We start from the raw sequence: 18,670 nt of genomic DNA on the forward strand, positions 1-18,670 counted from the left end.
CCAATGCTGGCAGTAGTGGGTGAAAGTGTGAAAAGGGCCTTCTAAAAACCCACCTCAAATATGGTTTTAGACTTCTTTTTAAAAATTGCTTACCACGTCATGCCTAAACTATGACTGCATTAAAAATCAATGGAACAGAAATTTCATGAACAGAGGGAAGGGGGGATTTCAGAACTGGGACCCTAGAATTTTTGAATGGTTTTTGTCAGTATAGGCCACTTACGGCGGTGGTAGAAATAATTCCAGGAGTGGGGAATTGTCATGACCCTTGAATCCAGCAGCAATGCAGACACCGAATCGGAGGGTGCAGAGGCACCAGATAGGGAGCTGGGTCAAGTTCAGCCCCTAGAAGAACCTCCCAGAATCACTGGCGCCTGTAGGGCTAGAGCAGGGTTTCCCAAACTGTTTTGGACTACAGTTCCCATCATCCCTGACCACTGGTCCTGCTAGCTAGGGATGATGGGAGTTGTGGCCCAAATTTGGGAAACCCTTGGGCTAGAGCCTGGACCTTCACAGGACCAGATGCCTCCCACTGCATGTCACCAATTTAGTGGCTCATGGAGCACACTGGGATGGAGGCAATGAAAGAGAGGAGGGGTTCCTGTCTACAGGCCAGAGGACTGGCCCTTTAAAGCTCTGAAGTTCTCTACAAGAGGGTGAAGCCTAGAAAAGATAGTCTGGAGACAGAGACTTAAAAGGGCACAGTCTGCTCCCAACTTTTGCCAGAGTAAGTTGCTTATTTAGAGTTATCCATGGTCCAGCAACTTCTGCCTTGCCACTCTGCTGACTCTGTGAGATCCAACATTGAACCAAAACACAACAGGGACATTGGAATGGTAGCTGCCGGTTGTTCATTGCAAATAAATTCAGATGCCACCACAAACAACTGCAAAACTATTTAAAAAAACAAAAAACACTTCAGCAATCGAAGAACAGGAGATCACTGTTCTCTTCCCACCCTCGTTGAAACCATTTTTAAAAAGTCTGAATCCTGTTTCTAAAATCTCCCAGTTCAAGGGTTTCAAATAACACACACAATGCTGGAAGTTTGGTTCTGGAAGTTTTCTGTTCACTCCGAGTGTGGGTATAACACAGCTATAATTATCATCAAATTTTGCCTACGGCAAGATTTGAAGTGAGCTATTGAAGAGTCATAGTCAAGCTAAACATCTGTAGGAATTGGGAGGTAAAGTAAAATTATTCTGAGATTTGTGGAATTTTTTCCGGGGCTTTTTGTGTGTCTATAGAAATTTTACTTAGTGGTAAAAAAAATTTGGGGGGGGGGGAATTCCCCTGCTCAGGGGAAATGTGGAAGGTTGTTAAAATAATTTTGATAAGTAATGGGGTGAGGAAAAGAGCTTACACATCTAACTGATAGCTAATTTGCATGTTTACATGCATCACTAGATACTTCAGCTTTCACTCCAGGAATTATCTCTGGATGACTACCAGATTAACAGGTGAAGTGCCACTACTGAAAAGTATTAAGTTTGACAGAAGCCAGGTGATGTGAAAGCTTTGACTGAGGTGTTTGATCTGCGGCAACCGTTTTATGTTTGGAAGTATGAGATTTCATTTCAGACATAGCCATATAAAAGGCACGGGTTAAGATTTTTTAAAAAAATATAAATAAATAAAAGCACACACATTGGGAAACATTTCTTTCTAAGTCCTATCCTAATTCAGTGAAATGGCTTGTGATTTTGTCCCCCAAATCAGCCTTCCCCTAACTTCGTATCCTCCAGATGATGACTGGCAATGTTGGCTAGAGCTGGTGAGAGCTGGTGGCCGAAATGTCTAGAACACACCAGGATGGGGAAGGCTGCCCTTTGCTTTTGTTGTTGTGTTTCTAATAATCCTAAACTGATGGGTTCCATAGTTCTGCCCACAATATGCTGTGCTTTTCCCTTGTGGTCTGTCAACCTCTCGGGCAATGACTGCAACAAAATTGCTCACCACTTTCAGCCCAGTGTTTCCCACAGCTTCTCTAATTCTGACAAATTGCAGTTATTATATTCCTTTTTTTTTTTTTAAATAGATTTTTATTGGTTTTTTCCACACATAATACAAGACAATACAACACAATACGAGACATACAAACATATAAACACGTATAATTTCTTAACCTTTCATTTCTTAAGCCTTCTTTCAGCGACTTCCCCATACCTCCCCTTTCTGCATCCCTGTTATCAATTTTTTCAGCATCCCCTAATTTCAATATAATACTTTCTTTCGATCTTATTTCTCATATCCAATTACTAATTACTGCAATTCTTTTTTGCATTACCCAAGACATTTTAGCATTCATTAATTTTACAACAGTTCTTGAGATAAATTTTAAACTTCTTCCAATCTTCTTCCACCGTCTCTTTCCCTTGGTCACGGATTCTGCCGGTCATCTCAGCTAGTCCCATATAGTCTATTACCTTAGTCTGCCATTCTTCCAGTGTGGGTAGTTCTTGTGTCTTCCAATACTTCGCTAATAGTACTCTTGCTGCTGTTGTGGCGTACATAAAAAACGTCCTATCTTTCCTTGACACCAATTGGCCTACCATGCCCAGGAGAAAGGCTTCTGGTTTCTTCACAAACGTGCATTTAAGCACCTTTTTCATTTCATTATAAATCATTTCCCAGAATACCTTGATCCTTGGGCACGTCCACCAAAGGTGGTAGAAAGTACCTTCAGTTTCCTTACATTTCCAGCATTTATTATCGGGCATGTGATAAATTTTTGCAAGCTTGACTGGGGTCATGTACCACCTGTAAATCATTTTCATAATGTTCTCTCTCAAGGCATTACATGCCGTAAACTTTATACCGGTGGTCCATAACTGTTCCCAGTCAGCAAACATAATGTTATGACCAATATCTTGCGCCCATTTAATCATAGCTGATTTAACCGTCTCATCCTGTGTATTCCATTTCAACAGCAGGTTATACATTCTTGACAAGTTCTTAGTGTTGGGTTCCAATAGCTCTGATTCTAATTTTGACCTCTCCACCTGGAAGCCAATTTTCCTGTCCTGTTTGAAGACTTCATTTATCTGATAATAATGAAGCCAGTCTCTTACTTTTGACTTCAGTTTCTCATAGCTCTGCAATTTCACTTTTCCCTCCTCCTGTTCTATAATTTCCCAATACTTTGGCCATTTGGATTCCATATTAAGTTTTTTCACTTCCTTAGCCTCCATTGGTGACAACCACCTGGGGGTTTTATTTTCCAACAAATCTTTATATCGAGTCCAAACCTTATACAATGCTTTCCTAACAATATGGTTCTTGAAACCTTGATGAATTTTTACCTTGTCGTACCATATATATGCATGCCAGCCAAATCTGTTGTTAAACCCTTCCAAATCCAAAATGTCTGTGTCTTCAAGAAGCAGCCAGCTTTTCAGCCAGCAAAACGCCGCTGATTCATAGTACAACTTTAAGTCCGGCAGGGCAAACCCCCCTCTTTCTTTTGCATCAGTTAGTATCTTAAATTTTATTCTGGGCTTTTTGCCCTGCCAGACAAATCTAGATATGTCTTTTTGCCACTTCTTGAAACAATCCATTTTGTCTAAAATCTGCAATGTTTGAAATAAAAACAACATTCTAGGCAAGACATTCATCTTAATGACAGCAATACGGCCTAACAAGGAGAGTCTCAAATTTGACCATACTTCTAAATCTTTCTTAATTTCTGACCAGCATTTCTCATAGTTGTCTTTAAATAAATTCACATTCTTAGATGTCAAATTAATCCCCAGGTATTTCACCTTCTTTGCTACCATTAACCCCGTTTCGCTCTGAAACTTTTCCCTTTCAACCGCTGTTAAATTTTTGTCCAGTACTTTCGTTTTCTGTTTGTTCAACTTAAAACTTGCTACTTGACCAAATGCTTGTATTAGTTCTAAAACTCTTTTCGTACTAGTGTCTGGCTCTTGTAAAGTTAAAACTAAGTCATCTGCGAATGTTCTCAATTTATACTGTTTAGCTCCGACCTGAATCCCTTTAACCAGCTGGTCCTCTCTAATCATGTTTAATAAAACCTCCAGGACAGATATAAAGAGTAGTGGGGATATTGGGCATCCCTGTCGTGTCCCTTTTTCAATAGCAAATTCTTCTGTAACCACATTATTTACAATCAATTTTGCTCTTTGCTCAGAGTAAATTGCACTTATACCATTCTCAAAACCTTGGCCTACCCCCATCCCTTGGAGATTCTTTTTCATAAAACTCCAAGAAATATTGTCAAAGGCTTTCTCCGCATCCACAAATATTAATACTGCCTTAGTATTAATATTAACTTCCAGTAACTCCATAATGTCTATTATATTTCTCACATTGTCTGACAAATGTCTTCCTGGAAGAAAGCCCGCTTGGTCTTTATGAATCTCCCCCACCAAAACTCTTTTCAATCTTTTTGCCAAAATATCTGCAAAAATTTTGTAATCCACATTGAGTAATGATATAGGGCGGTAGTTCTTAACCTGATTCTTCTCAGTCTCTGTCTTTGGTATAAGTGTAATATAAGCTTCTTTCCACGACTCAGGTGCCTTCTTCCCCTCCAAAATTTCGTTACAGACCTCCTTCAGCGGTTGCATAAGCCATTCTTTCAAAACTTTGTAGTATCTGGAGGTCAGTCCATCCGGTCCTGGAGATTTTCCCAGTTGCATGTTTTGAATGGCTCCCTCAATTTCTTGATCCGTTATCTTCTGATTCAATATCACTCTACTTTGTTCCGAGATTTTTTGTAATCCGTATTTTTTAAGAAATTCTTCTATTTCTTTTTCATTTACCGGCCCTTGTGCATAGAGTCTCCTGAAATAACTCTGAAAACAGTTTCTAATCTCATTTGGTTTATAAATGTTCTTTCCCTCAACTTCTAAGTTGGTAACCGTATTCTGTTTCTGTCTCTTCTTCAGTTGCCATGCCAAAAGTTTCCCACATTTATCTGCCGATTCGAATGTCTTTTGTCTCATTTGTTTTATTTTCCATTCTATCTCTTGATTCATCAATTCCATATATTGTCTCTGATAAAACTTGATTTCTCTCAGAATTTCATGAGACTTTGGTTTAGATCTCAATCTTTTTTCTCCTTCTTTTATCTTTTCCATGATCTTATCCTTTCTCTCATTCTGTCTCTTCCTTTTTACGGCATTCTGTTGTATTAAAAATCCTCTCATGACAGCTTTACTTGCGTCCCAAACTACTCTTTTTTCCACTTCTGTTCTCAGATTTATCTCAAAGTAGTCCTTAACTGCCTTCTGGGCCTTTTTATATACCTCTTCATCTCTAAATAGGGAGTCATTCATCCTCCATCTGAAGGAACCAGCTGTTGTTGAGTTCATTTCCATCTTCACAGCGTTATGGTCGGAGCAAGTCTTTGGGCAGATCTCCACTCTCTTGACCTTTGCTGCCATCCCACTAGTTATCCATATTTGGTCGATTCTTGTCCATGTCATTTTTGCTTCAGAGAAAAAGGTCCCCTCTCTCTCGAGAGGGTTCCTTGTTCTCCAAATGTCAATCAGGTTTATATTGTCAGTCATTTCAAAAAATGTCTTAGGTAATCTCCCATCCTTGGAGATCACCTGTTTTTGTGCTTTGTCCATATTTGTAGAGACCACTCCATTCATGTCTCCCATTAAAATTACATTGTAATCCAAAAAGTCTGTTAGTGTCTCATGCAGTTTCTTAAAAAATTCCGACTTCCCTTCATTTGGTGCATAGACTCCTATTATCAATAATTTTTCTCCTTGTACTTGGATTTCGATTGCTAAATACCTTCCTTGTTCATCTTTAAATATTAATTTAGGGGCCAACTTCTCCTTTGCATAAATCACCACTCCTCTTTTCTTCACTTTATCCGATGAAATAAATTCTTGTCCTAATCTTTTATTGATAAGTAATTTTCGGTGTACCCTAGTCACATGGGTTTCCTGTAGACAAATCAAGTCCAATTGTTCTTTTTTCAGAATGTGAAAGACTTCTCGTCTCTTTCTAGGAAGGTTCAAACCATTACAATTCCAACTTAAGAGTTTCAAGGACATCTTGTTATTTATTCAGTTGCCCCTCCAACAGCTCCAAGGAGATCTTCTGTTGATTTTCTAGCTCCAAAAGATAAGTTTGAAATGTCTGGTAAATTTTCTAGGTCCGTAGGCTCCGCCGTTTCCTTAAGAAGGTCTTCCTCATTTCTTATCAGGAACTGTTCTTTGTCTTGCACTGTTTTTATCTTGATTTTCTTTCCTTTGTAGTTAAAGGACAGACCTTGTGGGAACTCCCATCTGAATAGTATGTTGTTCTTTCTCAATAGAGTGACCAAGTCCTTATAATGGGTCCTCGCTTCCAAGATGTTTTTAGGAATGTCTTTAAAGATCTGCACGCGTGAGTCTCCAATTTCAAGGGCTGTTTGGAAATGTAAATTCAATATCTTATCTCTCTCCTCCTGAGATCTCAGAGTTATAAGGCAATCTCTTGGGCTCTTTCTGTTCTGTCTCCTTCCCAGTCTGAAAGCAGTTGTTATCTTAAATTCCTCCTCTTTCAAGCTGTCCTGCCAAAATTCCAGAAATTCTTTTGTCAAATATTCTATCAAATTGTCCTTTTCATTTTCTGGAATCGATCTCAGTCTCAAATTTTTATTTTTTCTCTGTAGTTCCAATAGAGACAGAGCAGCCTCATGTTCTTCCAGCTTTTTACAGACTGGTACTATCTGTTCCTGTGTATTTCCTACAGAAAGTTTTGCTTCCTCTGCCGAAACTTTTGCCTCCTCTGCAATCTTTCTAGTTATCTCATTCTCTTGAACTAATTTATTTATAGTCTCTGTATTCAGATCCAATTTTGTTGATAATTGATTCAACTGTTTGGAATTTTCAGTGCTCTGCTTTGTTAGCACTTCTAAGGTTTCATTTATTTTGACTAATGCTTTTGTTATTGTTACTGTATCCATGGAAGGAGCTGCAGGTGGTACGATTGAACCTCTTCTCTTTTGTTCAGCTTTACTTTTAGCCCTTGTTGTTCTCTCCTCTGTTGGGCCACTCATATCCCAAGGTCTTTCCCACGAGAATCACTTTCAGGTGGAAAATTCCACAAGTCTGTTCCTTACGGTGAAAAATAGTAGTTATTTCCCTTCAGCCTCTAGATGGAGCAATTCAGAGTTTCCAGTACAAGGTAACAAAGATTCCCTTCCCAAATAAACAAAAGTAGCAACCAAATGTCCAATATCTTCTAAATAGCCAAATTGTATCTTTCCAAAGTATCTTTCCAAAGTTCCAAACTTCTGTCAAATCAAGTCTATAGTTGTAATCCAGCAGAACGCCTACTTTGTAGCAAGTCTCAAATGACAGCTCTCAGTCCCGGTAACTCACTCCCAGGCAGTCCTCCCCAAGGGTTTAAAACGGCAGAACTTTCCCTTCTAAGCCTCTTTCATGCAGGCAAAACAGTTCATAAATCTTCCCCCCCTGCCCCTGCTTGCTTAGGGGGGGGAGCTGAGTCCAATGCCTGAGTCCGTCACTTTTAAAGCGCTTTCTGACAATTGCAGCTTCTTATTTCAATGCTTTATTTACATGCAGTCCGGAGAAGGCAGACTTCCTTATTTTTTACCTTCTCCGCTTTCAGCCAATTTACGATTATTTCCTTATAAATTTGTTGCTCAATCTTACTCACGGTAGTCCAATTTGTAATCCAAATGTCAGGAAGAAGTCGGCGCTCTCCGCCAATGGCGACGCGGCTTCACTTCACGGGCTGGGTAGCGGCTCTCAGCACCGCGCTCCCCCGCTGCCACTCCGGAGCCTTTAAAAAGGCTCCTTTGCGATAAAGAGGGGCGCTTTAGGTGCCCACCGAGCCTCCTTGCTCTCAGGCTTCTGTGCCTGAGATTTTAAGGGTCCCCGCTTCGCCGTAGCGGTCAGACCCGAACTCGTGAAGAAGCCTCCCTGAGCGGAGCTCAGCGGGAGGCGGCCATTAGCGCTGGCGCCAACCGGAAGTCTCGCAGTTATTATATTCCTTCCCCTGTTGCAAAGGGAAGTTTGGCTGGTGCTGATCTGTGCCATGGACTGGAGGCAAGGAAGCAAATGTCGTCATACTTTTGTGTGTGTGCATTTATATATTGCCATTTATATATTGCCATATATTTGGCTTTTGTCTTGGATCCTTGCTCCACATTCCTTCTAGATTTCAGAGGAATTTGAAATGACATTCAGATTCCCTTGTCTTTACATGATCCAATTCGAAGGGAAAGATTGCAGCAGCTGTTTGTGGCCTGCAGTGTTTGTTGCACCTTCTACAGCATCACAGAACAAAGTTTCATTAGTGAGGGACACTGTAGAGTGAGGTGAGAACTATTGTTTCTTTTATTTTCTTTTTTGGTATAATTTTTATTAAGTTTTTTATATTTTACATTTTAGAATATTCATTTGAACAACCTCAAAATATCAGTGACTTCTCTTCTTCTCTTTCCATGGTTCAGTTTTCATGCCATAGATCCCTGCGTATTTTACATAAACTAAATCATTTATTGCATTTTTACATCCACCAAAACTTATTTACACTGTTGAATTTATCTTAAAGCTGCCAATGTTTTCAATGTACACAATTTTCAACCATATATTCAATAAACATTTTCCAATCATCTTTAAACGTATATTCTTCTTGTTCTCTTATTCTATAAGTTAAGTCTGCAAGCTGCGCATATTCCATCAGTTTAAGTTGCCATTCTTTTTTTTATATATATAAATTTTTATTGATTTTTCAACACATATTAAAAGACAATACAAAACAATACATAAACAAACAAACATATAAACACGTATAATTTCTTAACCTTTTTTTCCTTAAACCTTCTTTCAGCGACTTCCCCATACCTCCTTTTTCTGCATCCCTGTTTTAAATCTTTCCAGCAACCCCTAATTTCAATTACTTGTAGCACTTTCTTTAAATCCTTTTTCTCATATCCAATTGTTTGTCACTGCAATTCTATTTAAGTTGCCATTCTTCTTTAGTTGGGACCTCACTCATTTTCCATTTTGGAACTAACAAAACACGGGCCGCAGTAGTGGCATACATAAATAGCTTTTTTTGATACCTGGGAATTCCCATCTGAATTATCCCCAACAAAAAGGACTCTGTTTTTTGTTTTGTTTTGTTTTGTTTTTGGAAAAGTACTCTTAAACATTTTTTTCAATTCATTATAAATTATCTCCCAGTACTCTTTTACTCTGTTTCAACCCAAGAGTTACATCTCCTTCTAAACAAGCATCCAAGAGCTGCATGTCAGTGGTGTGCAGAGTCAGAGATGCACATGGCTGTTAACAGCAAATGTAAACGTTTACCTTTGTACAGCAGGCTAGCTTCTAGACACTCACAGACCCATCTCCATCCAAGAAGTCAAAAAGCATCCACAGAGTTCAAGGACACATCCCAGCTTGGTAAAAACACAGAGGCAGCAAGGATATGGCCTGGGGAGAATTGGTATGAGCTAGGGAGCATTCTAAGGACAAGATAGACACTTGGAGGGCTGCATTTCACCCTGAGGCCTCAGGTTCCCCACCCTTGCTGTTGATCTGTGGTCTCTGAAATACGGGATGCCTTCTGAGTTCTAACCCACTCTGTCCTATGGAACTGTGTGATTCTTAAATCCAAGCTGTCCCGCAAAATAAAGGCAGCTGGCAACACTAATGTTTCCCCATTTCTGCTGCAATTGCTAATTAGATTCCAGATGTTGTTTTAAAGGTGTTAAACTTCTACAGCCCAACATGGAGTCATCCTTATGATCGGAAACTACATTTCTAGCCCTGTGCTATAATGACACAGGACACAATCTGTTGGCAGGTTCTCCTGAGTAAGCTTTACCGAAATGAAGGAGAGCACTTGAAGGAGGGTTTTTACACCTGAAATTATATTAGCTTTCATCAGCATATTTCAATGTAGTAATTTCCTCATCCAGATCTTTTGACTCATTTGTGCTGCCTTCATTTTTCCAGGCTTTAGAAAAAATACCCAAAGAATGCAAATGAACATTTCTGTGACTTCTCACTGGAAAAAATCACTAATGCTTTATGTTGAGCCTTGCAAGTAAAAGTGAGAAAATAAATCCCAAACCCTTAAAAAACAAAAACCTGTCTCCTGCTTTGGTTTAAAACTGCCTTCTCCAAATTGGTGCCTTCCAGATGTTTTAAATCCAAAACTCCCACCATCCCAGATCACTGGCTGGGACTCTTTGGAGTTGTTGTCCAAAAGATCTGGAGGCCCCAGGTCTGGGAAGGCTAGTCAGCAGGGTCAAATGATCCTGTCTTTTCTCCAACACATTATTCTATCTCTTTTAAAGATGATGGAGGCACTTCTTCATTATTTGTTGAATGTTGCTTTGATTCTTTGCAAGACCTTGCTCTGTAATTTCATAATTCAATACAAGCTGAGCAGTTACAGTCGCAAAGGTCAACCATCCATTCAATCATTTCCTTGCTGGTGTACTTTCATTTGTTTTCTGTCTTTGGGGAGCTCCAGGCAGCACATATGAGGTTGTCCTACTTTGTTCTCACAATAGCCTTCTGAAGTGCATTCTTTGTTTCTCTAAGACCAATCAAGGAGCTTCATGGCTGAAACTTGGGTGTCCACAATCTCTTTTAACCTACTGTAACTGTGTAGAAACTGGGATAACAAAAGACAGGCCTGTGAATTCAAGGTGGTTCTTGCTAACTGGCCCTCTCTTGATTCACATATATTGGTCAGACCTTTTGCATGGAACCAGCACGTGTGCTGTACCCATAGTCTGCAGACTTTTGGCAGGACACCAATCCTGCATACGAAACCTCTGATGCACAATGACTGATCCATGCAGAGAGAATGAAGGAGGGCTGGCATTGTTATCCCAATCATCCTCTCCATGCAGTGAGTGCACCCACTTTAAGAATATCTGCACAGGGCTTCCATCTCAGGAAAAAATGCATCAAATTACTTCACCCTCCTTGTCTTCATTTTTAATTCATTGCTATCTATCTGTCTATTTCTCCCCCACCCTCTTAATGAACGTGCACCACTCAGGGCAGCTTGTGACAATCCAAAATCAAAATAAAATCAAAACACATTGAAATACAAACAATACAACTATAGTGTTACATAAAATCCTTGGCATTTAACATCCTTTTTAAAAATAGCAAGAGCCAAGATCGCAGGTGAAAAATAACCTCCACTGTTTATACTCAGCAGTCAAAATTCTGCTGGAATAGAACTGTACTTTTCAGCCAGCAAACAAAATCTTGCGGGGTTACTGGAGGTCAGATGAAGTATTTGACCCCATGACCCCCACAAATTAAGAAATTTATCCCAACTCCACAAAAGTCCCCAAGCCATTCCCACTTTTGTGGGAGATGACCACAAAGGCATTGGGGATAGGATTTTGGCACAGAGAATTACAGAAATGCACCCTGAAAGTCGAATCAAGTTTGCCATGGGCTTGTGTTTATTTAAGCACACACATTTATTTAGAAGTTGAACAAGCAACAGTAGCTACTGAACTATGTAATGCAAAAGAATAAAGAGTCAATCTGATCCATTTACTCATTTATGCAAACTTGTTTGTTCTATAATCACAATATCCTCCACTTTGAAATGATGATAAATACTGCTTCAAAGGATAGAGAGCACGAAATAAGCTGACGTTGTAGAAAAGGCAAATGAAATAAAAAAATGAGGCATGGGACTAGAGGAAAGAAATACACAAAGAAATGGGGGGGGGAGCCCACCATAATTTAAATAGAATAATTGGAAATACCCACAATAGAGTTGAATAAACTTATATTCAAGACCGTGATTTCTTATTGTAATCTAGGCAGACCCATAATGCTTTGCTGTTATTGCATTAAACTTCTTAAAATATGAGTTTATATGCTGAATTTTGAGTTGTTGCAGAAAAAGAAAAATGAAACAAGGGGAGCAATGCATACCGAGAGTTCTGTACAAAACATCACTATTTTACTCTTAAGAATCGCCTTCAATGAAGTGTTTAAATTAGACAGTAAAATAGGCTTCCAGGTGGAAAAATCAAAATTAGAGACTGAACTGTTAGAATCCAGTACTAAGAATTTGTCAAAAATGTATAATCTGCTGCTGAAATGGAATACACAAGATGAAATGGTAAAATCAAGTATGATTAAATGGGCTCAGGACATTGGTCATAACATCATGTTTGCTGATTGGGAAAAGTTGTGGACCACCGGGTTGAAGTTTACGGCGTGTAACGCCTTAAGAGAAAATATAATGAAAATGATTTATAGGTGGTACATAACCCCAGTCAAGCTTGCAAAGATCTACCATTTGCCTGATAATAAATGTTGGAAATGTAAAGAAAAGGAAGGTACATTCTTTCACCTCTGGTGGACGTGCCCGAAGATTAAGGCATTCTGGGAAATGATTTATAATGAACTGAAAAAGGTATTTAAATATACTTTCCCCAAGAAACCAGAGGCCTTTCTCTTGGGTATTGTCGGCCAGGGGGTGTTAAAGACAGATACAACTTTCTTTATGTATGCTACAACAGCAGCTAGAATACTTATCGCAAAGTACTGGAAGACACAGGATCTACCCACACTGGAAGAATGGCAGATGAAGGTGATGGACTACATGGGTTTGGCAGAAATGACGAGCAGAATCCGAAACCAGGGAAGAGAAGCGGCGGAAGAGGAATGGAAGAAGTTTAAGGATTATTTAAAGAAGTACTATAAAATTAATGACAGTTAGAATGATGTTGGGCTTAAAATAAATGGTTACTATTAGTAATGGTTAAGACAAAGAGAATAAGGATGACTAACATAAATTTATAGTAAAATAAGGGAAGATTCGCTGAATAATTATAAGAACTTGGAACACAGAAACGGGAAGCGAGAGGAAGTCAAGGAAGTAAGGTTTAAGAAATTAGGACATGAAATGGTACTTGTTTTTTGTTCTGTTATTGTTTGTTGTTTGTTTATGTATGTTTTGTTTGTATTAATATAAAAATTGTTTAATAAAAAATATTATAAAAAAAAAGAATTGCCTTCATGCCACAGAAATTATCAGTTTTCAGATGTGACTCTGCTGATCCCCTGTTGGGGGAGAAGGGAGAAGGAATAGGGCACCATATTTTTCACTCCAGAAGATGCACCTGACCAGAAGACGCACCTAGTTTTTAGAAGAGGAAATCAAGAAAAAAATATTCTGAACGAAACAGTGGATGTATGATTTTTGTGGTTCATGCTGTGGCCATAGGCATGATATGTGATTTGGCGGTGAGTTTGGGGTACCTCAATGCAAAAATCCTAAGGATCCATGTGGACCCGTGCTTTATAACCACGTTTTTGCGCCATTGTGGCCCCACGAAACAGTGGATGCGTGTGTGTTTTGGTGCAGGCTGTAGCCATGGACATGCTATGTAATCTGATGGAGAATTTGGGGTGACCCAATGCAAAAATCCTGAGGATCCATGTGCTTTTACCTCCCCCTCCCAGGCAGCCTCCTTTATCTCTAGAGTCCCTTATCTCCCTCCGGATCCCTTGCCGATCAGCTGCTCAGCGGCTTTGTTTCAATACCCCCTTCCCTCTTGTTTGCCTTAGTGTCTTTTCCTTAGCTGGAGCAATTTTTTGCTCCTCCTTTTTTTCTAATTTCTCTCCTCATTGCTTTAATCTTCCAGTCTCCTCTCCTTGCAAGTTCGCTGTCTTTCCCTCCCCCCTCCACTATCTGCTTTTTGCCCCTGGGCAATTCAGCTCCAGGGACCACGCATTTGCTCCATAAGACGCACAGACATTTCCCCTTACTTTTTAGGAGGAAAAAAGTGTGTCTTATGGAGCGAAAAATACAGTACCTTCACGTCATCCTTACCCTCACAGGATGAGCATGACCAAAGCAACCTGCATTGTTCAGGTGTTCAGTTACGTATTTGCAGTGCCTGAAAAGTGGACCACCATCACCACCTCTCCCTCTGTTCTGGCCAGTATGTTGTGTATTGTTTATATTGCATTGATATTGAAGTTTTATTTGCACCTCTCTTACCCCACCTTGGTATCTTTTAGCTAGGAAGAGTTTTAAGTGCATGCATACATAAATCTTAATATTGAGTAATCATCCCCTAAATAGCCATAATTTTTGGTACACAATGTGATTGGCAAGGAGAACCTGCAGAAACGACACAAAACCCCAAACACACATTAAGTAAAAGAGAAACAAAGCCACCCATCATTGCCCCCTCCACCTCTTCCCCCTTTTCTTCGTAATGTAACACTAACGTCTCAACAAATGAAATTGACCTGCAGAAAACGTAACTTGAAAAAAGAGACATTGCACATACATACTTTTGTAAACCAAGAAATCTTTATAAATTAATAAAAAAGCAATAAAAAGGAGATAAACTTTCAAGAGCTCAGACAACAATATAGGATATTTTCTTGTTAGAATACCATCAGAATAATGCCTCAATCCCATGCCCACTTACCTGAAATAGAAGTAAATCCAGCTGAGCTTACTGAATGAGGCTTACTTCTGAGTAGACATGCCTAGCATTGTGCCGAAAAAACCGGTAGTCACCCAGAAGCTATAGAAAGAAAATAGGTTTTTTTTAAGTAGACGCTTTCAGCGAACACCTGGGAATGAAGAGTTTGATTAAGAGTCACTTCTATAGATTCAGGCAGAGAAGGTCATGCTTTGCTAACACATAGGAGTCATCTGAAGAATATTATTACCGTGATGGATGAGAGGAAGGCCGTAGATTTAGTATACTGTTAATTTGACAAGCGTCTGCCATTAGAAATTAATGGTTAAAGCAAGCAAGCAAGGAGGTAGCAGGTATATTAAAATCCCAGTTAGAATATCTTTCTTAATGAGACATACTAAGATCCCCACTTCACCATTATGAGATAATTCAGTTATTTTAGTTATTTTTGGGAGCAGGTTTGCAGCCGGGTTTGAAATACAGATTCACTCTGGGTTGCAGCCAATGTTAGTTCTACTCAGTGTAGGCTCACTGAAATGAATGAGCACAGCTTTGTTGTTGTTGTTTAGTCGTGTCTGACTCTTCGTGACCGCATGGACCAGAGCACGCCAGGCACTCCTGTCTTCCACTGCCTTTTGCAGTTTCGTCAAACTCATGTTTGTAGCTTCGAGAACACTGTCCAACCATCTCATCCTCTGTCGTCCCCTTCTCTTTGTGCCCTCAATCTTTCCCAACAATGGGGTCTTTTCCAGGGAGTCTTCTCCTCTCATGAGGTGGCCAAAGTATTGGAGCCTCAGCTTCAGGATCTGTCCTTCCAGTGAGCACTCAGGGCTGATTTCCTTAAGAATGGATAAGTTTGATCTTCTTGCAGTCCGTGGGACTCTCAAGAGTCTCCTCCAGCACCATAATTCAAAAGCATCAATTCTTTGGCGATCAGCCTTCTTTATGGTCCAGCTCTCACTTCCATACAACACTACTCTGAAAACCATACCTTTAACTATACAGACCTTTGTCGGCAAGGTGATGTCTCTGCTTTTTAAGCTGCTGTCTAGGTTTGTCATTGCTTTTCTCCCAAAAAGTGTCTTTTATTTTTGTGATTATGGAGCCCAAGAATGTGAAATCTCTCACTGCCTCCATTTCTTCCCCTTCTATTTGCCAGGAGGTGATGGGACCAGTGGCCATGATCTTAGTTTTTTTGATGTTGAGCTTCACACCATATTTTGCACTCTCCTCTTTCACCCTCATTAAAAGGTTCTTCACAGCTTACTCTGGCCTATTCATTTAAATGGGTTTCATCTGAGTAGATTTAGTTGGATAGAACCCCCTGTTGCAAGCCAGCACCTTTGAATTCAGTTCTGGCTTAAGATGGAGAATGCCACTTCTGTTAGCCAGCCCTCTGTGGCAGCCCTTCCCCTTCCCAGGCAAAACAAAGAAACTTGCCTTTTGTCCTCCAGCACCAAAAAAGGAAGGGTGTGTTTTGGGTACATAAGCACATCCCTTCTGAGAACAGCAGAATGCCGATAGTTGGCTCCCCAACTTTTCATCGCTGAGACTGGAAATTTCAATAGATTATTAGCAGGAACCACCAAGGGCTGTGCTCCAGAAATAAAATACAAACTTTAGTAGGCAAAGCAAGGATTGTTATGTGGCTGTTGGAAAACAGGGAGCTTTCTGACTACAGAACACTGTTCTGTACCCTGTGCCCTGGGTTCAAACCATGGCATCCCAAGGTGGGCTGAGAAAGACTCCTGCCTGAAGCTCTGGGGGCAGTTAGGCTCTTCACATTTCCCTTTGGCCTCCACTGCCATTTTCTCTGGCATTTATGAATATTGCGGGGAAGGGGGCTGTTTTATGCAAAAAAAATACAGGCGTTATATCTTTATTTACTCCAGTTTTTATATTGCCCTTCCCACAGCAAGCTTAGAGCAATGTACATCATCTACTCCCTCTCCCATAATCCTCCCAACAATCCTGCCAGAAAAGTTAGGCTGACAAATAGTGATTGGCCCAAGGTCACTCAGTGGACCAGGGGGATTTGAACCTGGATCTTCCTGATTCTTGCCTGACACTCTGACCCAGTGGTACAGATTACAGAACCTCAGACTCAGAGATTCCAACCTAGTCCTCTAAGCCTCTCTGCCTGGCCTTCAGAGAAAAAGGTTCCCTACCCATGCTCTAACCACTATACTATGTTTGTTGCAGTAAGACTTGAGAATCCCAGGACAATACCAACTCAGCAAACCATTGTTGCTCATAGCTTGATTGCTGTTCACCCTCCTCTTTGTCCTGCTTGTGACAGCTACATGCATCCAACCTGTTTCCCATTTCCCCTCTTTGGCCCCCAAACTCTGAAGATTGGTATCCACTATTCTTTGTTTGGCTTTGTTTGTTAAACCTACATATTTTGGGGCATAAATAGGAAAGATTTTTCCGCACCTGCTGCGCTTCATTTCGAAACGAGTATTCTCATTACAGGCAAATGATTTGCTCTCTCAGGAAAGGATGCCGAAAAGACACGTTCCCTGATATACCCGACCTCATCAAGCATCTCGGTTCTTGCTTCCAGCTGTAAATAGACTCAATGCGCACCTGCCTGCCGTGAACTTTGCACACACATTTCTTCAAGATGTTAAAAGCCTGCTGGTCTGGACTAGGCATGCCTCTCCTCTTGTAAATTAGAATCCACATCCTTTCACTCCAACACATTTTCCTCCAAGCTGGATAACCATAGCAAGAAAGGAAGCTGGTAGATTCCATTGTCAAAAGTAAATATACTTTTCTTTCCCAGTTCCTCTGTCATCCTTGGTTTGGTTGAGTGCAAGGCGGTGTGTGCGCAGAGATGACAGATGGCTTCTGCAAACTAATCACAGATAACATTGTGTGTGTTTTTCGTGTAGTACATACATTTCCAGGCAAATTACGAGCTGCTTTCATTTAATATTCTCCCTGCAAGAAGCCGGACGCTTTAATAGAATGTGGCATGCTCCAAGGAAATGCACAGTGGACCCACACAAATGCAAATTGCATTAAGACATGATTAAACCCGGTGCTCTGTAAGAAGCAGCATTACAGATAACAGTGGCTTGCTGATTTGGGAATCTGGGGATGCGTGTGCTTTGTGGAGCATTTGAGGTGGTGCAGGCAATGATGAGCTTTCTTCCCGAGGCACAAATTCCAAAAAGAGGTTTAAGAAGTCAGATCCTGAAGCTTGTATATTGGAGCTCATTTGTTCTGCGCATGACTGGGAGTGGCTTGCTTACTACTGCATTCTGCTTGGCAGGCTAAGCTGTCATTTCCCAAGCTATGTGCCAAGGGAGCAAACTAGCATGCCGCAAGAGGGGATGGCAAGTTCCTTGGGAATCAACTCAACAGTAGTGTCCACTACTATGTGTCTATGCATGAGAGAAGGCCCCTCTGATCCACCCTCCTTCTACTGATGTCAGGATGGAGATACCATCTCCACTGGAGGTTTTTTAACAGAGGTTGGGTGGCCGTCTGTCAAGGATTCTTTAGCTGTGATTCCTGCATTGCAGGGATTGGAGTGGATGGCCTTTGACACCCCTTCCAACTCTACAATTCCTTGATTCTGTCTTAAGGGAGACAATCCCAAAGTGTGGCTAACTCTCCAGAAAGCAGGTCCCCATCCCTTAGCTTTGTCTAACTTGGCAAAGGGGAAGGTGATAGGGCAAATTTTGAGAAATGCAGAGCTAAGGCAATTCAAAACAATAATTTATTATTTCTACCCCGTCCATCTGACTGGGTTGCCCCAGCCACTCTGAGCAGCTTCCAGCATATATAAAAACATAGTAAAACATTTAAGCCTTAGAAAGCTTCCCTATACAGGGCTGCCTTCAGATGTTTCCTAAATGTTATATAATTACTCATTATATAGGGACGCGGGTGGCGCTGTGGTCTAAACCACTGAGCCTAGGGGTTGCTGATCGGAAGGCCCCACGATGGAGTGAGCTTCCATTGCTCAGTCCCAGCTCCTGCCAACCTAGCAGTTCGAAAGCACGCCCAAAAAGTGCAAATAGATAAATAGGTACCGCTCTGGCGGGAAGGTAAACGGTGTTTCCGTGCGCTACTCTGGTTTCACCAGAAGCAGCTTGTCATGCTGGTCACATGACGCGGAAAAACTGTCTGCGGACAAATGTCAGCTCCCTTGGCCAGTAAAGCGAGATGAGCACCACAACCACAGAGTCATTTGTGACTGGACTTAACTGTCAGGGGTCC

General features: G+C 40.7%; 1 protein-coding gene across 3 annotated transcripts in view; it reads left to right on the top strand.

Moving 5' to 3' along the window:
- Positions 1–18,670, top strand: part of B3GALT1 (beta-1,3-galactosyltransferase 1) — a 359,452-nt gene that overhangs the window by 151,131 nt on the left and 189,651 nt on the right. The gene's annotated exons all lie outside the window — the stretch shown is intronic.

Source organism: Podarcis raffonei, chromosome 1 (assembly GCF_027172205.1).
Source record: "Podarcis raffonei isolate rPodRaf1 chromosome 1, rPodRaf1.pri, whole genome shotgun sequence".
Lineage (NCBI taxonomy): Eukaryota > Metazoa > Chordata > Lepidosauria > Squamata > Lacertidae > Podarcis > Podarcis raffonei.